Source organism: Mesoplodon mirus, assembly GCF_964341445.2.
Source record: "Mesoplodon mirus genome assembly, chromosome: 3".
NCBI lineage: Eukaryota > Metazoa > Chordata > Mammalia > Artiodactyla > Ziphiidae > Mesoplodon > Mesoplodon mirus.
The window spans coordinates 141,497,406-141,502,026 of record NC_138978.1 but is presented as its reverse complement, the minus strand read 5'-3'; the positions used below and the strand labels follow the sequence as shown (position 1 = coordinate 141,502,026).

Below are 4,621 nucleotides of genomic sequence, written 5' to 3'. Positions count from 1 at the left end.
AAAAAAAAAATTTAAGGAAACTTGAATAACTCGTAGACAAAGAGGGAGGTATTAGTGAAAGACTGAAAATCAGAGAAAGCTATCTTAAGTTGTTGTTATGGACTGAATTGTGTCCCCCGAAAAATTATATGTTGAAGCCCCTCCTAAGTTGACTGTAGAAGATAGGAGATAGGTCCTTTAGGGAGGTAACTGAAGTTAACTGAAGTCATAAGGGTGAGGTAATAATCTGACAGGGACTGATGGTGTCCTTATAAGAAGGGGAATAGATTCCAGAGATCTCTCTCCCTCTGCTCGTAGAGGAAAGGCCGTGTGAGGACACTGCAAGAAGACAGCCGTCAGCAAGCCAGGAAGATTGTTCTCACCAGAAACCAATTCTTATGGTATTCAGTACCTTAATCTTGGACTTCCACCCTCCAGAACTGTGAGAAAATAAATTTCTGCTGTGGAAGTCGTTCAGTCTATAGTATTTCACTATAACAGCCCAACCAGACTAATACAGACCTTTATGTACACTGCAATATACAGAAGCTAAACAGTGATTGTGAGCCTGAGATTACATCTTGAACAGAAGTGTAATGACCCTTGTGGTACTCACAACTTCACGAATTTTGTCAGAAAGATGTGAAAAAAAGTCAGTCAACCAACGGTTCTGATAGTGGATATTTTCTTTATGTGTTTGACATAAAGCAGTGTCTGACAGCCTCCCTGATACCCATCCGTATCGCAGTTTTGATTCTGTGGCTCCAGTTCCACATGGCACCAAGGTGCTGTGTACTGTCCATTCTTGGGTTTTTGGGTGCTGTACCTATTGCCAATAGGTGGGTCAAACCACTGGGGCTCTTCTGAAGTCCTCCCTAAATTTGGACCAGCTTCAGCTCCAAATCCGAGTTTTCAGAGAGCCCAGGGTGAGGCTCGCCTGCCACAGTAGACACGTTGGCTAACGGGTTGCACTGCAGCACCCACTCGGACAAGGGCACCATCACGATGCCACCGTTCTTCCTCTGCAGGGGCGGACCCGTGGACAGTCAGCTTGGCCCCCAGCACAGCCAGCTGCCTGTTCACTCTCTCGGCCCCTGTGAGGAAGGTGTTCAGCCCTGGCTTTGAGGTCAGAGTCATCTCCTCTCTGGGTTTGTGTGAATGGAGGAGCCGCAGCCCTGGTCTGGGTGGTGTGTTGGCCCTGGGTTTCCGGGTTTGGAGGAGTATCTTACCACCTAGACCCCCACCTAGGGCTGAAGAGTTCAGGGGCTGTGGACCGTGGGTTTTGGGGGCAGAAGATATTTAACCTGGCGTTTGAGGAAATGGAGGGAGAAGAGGCTCAGGTTCAAGGGCTCCTGGTTTGAATCTCTTGCTTTAGGTTTGAGGGCCAGGGCAGTCTCTCACCAGAAGCTGCAGGATATCATCAGGAACATTGCGAGTGTTCTTGCACATACCCCGGGCAGCTGAGTGGGAGAAGATGACAGGTGCCTGTGACACTTGGAGGGCTCGCCGTGCCGCAGCATCCGAGACATGGGCCAAGTCCACCATCATGCCCAGGCGGTTCATTTCTGCCACCACCTTCTGCAGGGACAGGATGGGGAGAGGGCATGAGGGCTGCATTTATCTTGTGTGTATTTATCTGTAGGGAACAGGCAGGGCTGTACATTCATGTGGGGCAGGGTATGGAAGCCGGGTCCTTACCTCGCCAAAGCTGGTGAGCCGACTGACATTGCTGTAGAAGGGGTGGATACCCTTTGCTGAGCTCTGTGCTCTGCAGGATGGCCAGGAGGCAGTCTGACTGGTGGCCATGACTTGGCTACAAGAGCGTAGAAAGAGGTTGTGTCGAACCGTCTACACCTGCAACTCCCTGATGCAAGAGGAGGGACCCAAACTGGGCTGTGCCTGGCAGTAGGAGGGCCCTTCTGGGGATTCAGTCTTGTTCTGCAAACCTCCATTCCCCTCCCAACCCCAGGTTCAGGGCTGGATCCCAGGGATAAACTTGCTTTGGGCCCCAGCGTGATCTTGGGCAGATCCCTGCCTCACTGGGCCCTTACCATCTGCACTGTGCTCACCAGGGCGTGTTGCAGGTGTGGGTGAGTGTCACGTAGCGCACACCCAGCGCATAGAAGGTACGCAAGATGGAGAGGCTCCTGTCCAGTGAGTGGCCGCCCTCCACACCAATGAGGCTAGCCAACTTCCGGGTATTGTTGAGAGCTGGGGGCAGGTAGGTCAGATGATCATTTTCAGAGGCAGGGGTAGCTAACTGAAGTCCCTAACACCTACCACGACCAGTCTCTTTACCATTTTGTTTTGTTTTTTTGGCCGTGCCACGCAGCATGAGGGCTCTTAGTTCCCCCACCGGGGATCCAACCCGAGGCCCCTGCAGTGGAAGCGTGGAGTCTTCACCTCTGGACTACCAGGGAAGTCCCCCGGCTACCTTTAACTGAGGTCACAAGCTCCAGCTCAGAATAGGAGGCACACATGGGGCAGATGAGGTGAACTTGCTCCAGGGTGAGGCGCACAGCATCGCGTTCGTGGGTCCGGCATGGGACGCAGGCTCACCAGAACTGAGGGAAGGCAAGGGCTTAGTTTGGGCTTTGGAGCTCCTTGGGCTTCTCATAGCCTCCTCAGCTGGCACAACACTCAGTGTGCCCAGAAGTCCCATGTAATGCGTTGCTTTTTCTGTGGTACTTGGATGCCCGTCAGGTTGGCTCACTGTGACCCCTGTTCCCCCAGCATCCATGGCATGGCACTTTCTAGGTCACTATGGTAACTTAGTTCCAATGTGACTAACCTGTGGTCTCTGAGGCCCCCAAACTGCCCCACATTCCCCAGCAGCCATGGTGGCACCTTGTGTGTCCCTTTGGTACCTGGGCACCCACGAGATCATTTTTCAGCCTGTCCACGCTGGTCTGGCCATGGCTGAAATTGCGCAGATTAACATCCTGTAGCCTGTGGTGGTAAAACAGCCTCAGGACCAGGGGCATGTCGTTGTGGCTGGAGGGAGGTCAAGGCAAATAGGTGGGCTCCTTAGGTCTTGGGATGAGGCAGGACACATTGCCTGGCCTGGGCCAGCCTGTGGGTCCTCCACATCCCACTGTCACACAGACTATACTAGGAGCAGCTGAGGCCTGGGCTGAGGGGTTCCCACCAGGGAGGGGATGACAGAGAAGGGGAAGGGCATCCATAGATGATGGAGAGGACATCCAGGGGTGGTGTGAGGGAGCCTCCGCACTAGCTCTGCATGCTCCGGACCTCTTGCCCTGCCCGGGGCCAGGCTAGGCCCCCAGCGGCCCCCAGCAGCCGGCACACACTGCAGCCACCCGTCCACGAGCGGGAAGTCCCGCATCAGGGCCCGCGTGCGCTCCCGCGGACTTGGGGTTCTGGAGGTGCCCGGCGTGGTCTTCACGGGTAACCGGCCGCAGCAGCAGACCCAGCGGGAGCAGCAGACACAGCAGAGGCCGCTGGCTGAGTGCGCGGGGACCATCGAGGCGGGCAGAGGCGGGTCTGCGAGGGGCGGGCAGTGGGGTTCTGCCTGTCGACACAGGGCACCCAGCGGCGCGGCCTCGCGAGGGGGGCGGTTTGAGGGAGGGGATACAGAGTCACAGGACCCTCGCAGAGAGCCGCGATCCGGAAAGCCCAGCAGCCACAGGGCAGCAGTGCCCTCCCGCCCCCTGCTCACAGGCAGCTCCTGCGGGCTAAGCTGGCCTCTGCGGAGAGCGCACTCGCCTCCCATCGCGGGTTCCCTCCACCCCTGCCCCTCTTCCCACTCCCACTGCTCCGAGGGGGCGCCCTAGGTTGCTCTCCCCGGCCTGTAACCTTCCTGTCCAAGCTGGGGTGCTTCTCTCAGAGGGCCACCTTCAGCCCGAGGCCTCCCAGGAGCACACCTCATCCCCATCTGCCTGCAGCCCGCCCCGCCCACCCTGAGGGCTGCGTGCCAGTGCCTCTGTGGCCACAAGTGCTCTGGGCTCCCGGTTTCCCGGGACTGGGCCATGAGGGCTTGTGTGGGGGAAGAGATAGTTTCTGGAAATGGGGGGGGGGTAACCATGTGAGCTCTGGTTTCAGGAAGGGGTCCTCTGCCCCCGACCTTCTCTCTCCACCTACTTGACTCCCCAACCTGCATGACCATTCTCTGGGGACTTCAACTAGCGCCTGGGAACTATCAGGAACCTCCTCCACTTCTGTCAGCCAGCCTCAGGAAAGAGCGCCCTCAGGAGTCGCTACACCTCCCCAGGGCCTGAATAGAGGGACTTTGGGGATGTGAACTGAACGACCTTCTGGGGAGAGTCAGCGACCCTTTTACTCAACAGAGCAGGAAGCCAGTCAGCAGGCTATTTGAGTGGAAGGAAATGAAGTGATTTCCATGGCAGCAGAGTCCCCACCGCAGCAATCTTCCTCCCAGAGCTGCTGGCTGACCTTCTGGCCAGGATCCCTCCTACCTCAGCGTGGAAGGCCCGGCCTCGTGGAGAAGTATAGGTTCTGAGGAAAGACCTGGCACCTGGGTTCTGCTGCTACACTTGCCTTATCTCGTGGCCCTTGTGGCTCTAGCTTTCCCAGAAACCTCAAGGGCTTAAGTGCCTGTGCTTACTCAGAGGCTGCACGCCATTCCCCATTGCCAGCCTCAGGCCCTCCCCCTAGCTGCCTC

The 4,621-nt window shown here is 56.6% G+C and overlaps 1 pseudogene across 1 annotated transcript; it reads right to left on the bottom strand.

Moving 5' to 3' along the window:
- Nucleotides 1-854: 854 nt before the first annotated feature.
- LOC309799267 (dipeptidase 2-like) lies at nucleotides 855-3,712 on the bottom strand (annotated as a pseudogene). Its single transcript has 8 exons — nucleotides 3,588-3,712; nucleotides 3,300-3,483; nucleotides 2,847-2,973; nucleotides 2,414-2,543; nucleotides 2,049-2,190; nucleotides 1,678-1,747; nucleotides 1,381-1,557; nucleotides 855-1,001 (listed from the first exon to the last, which is right to left on the bottom strand). The product of its transcript is annotated as a dipeptidase 2-like (transcript).
- Between the last annotated feature and the right edge of the window lie 909 nt (nucleotides 3,713-4,621).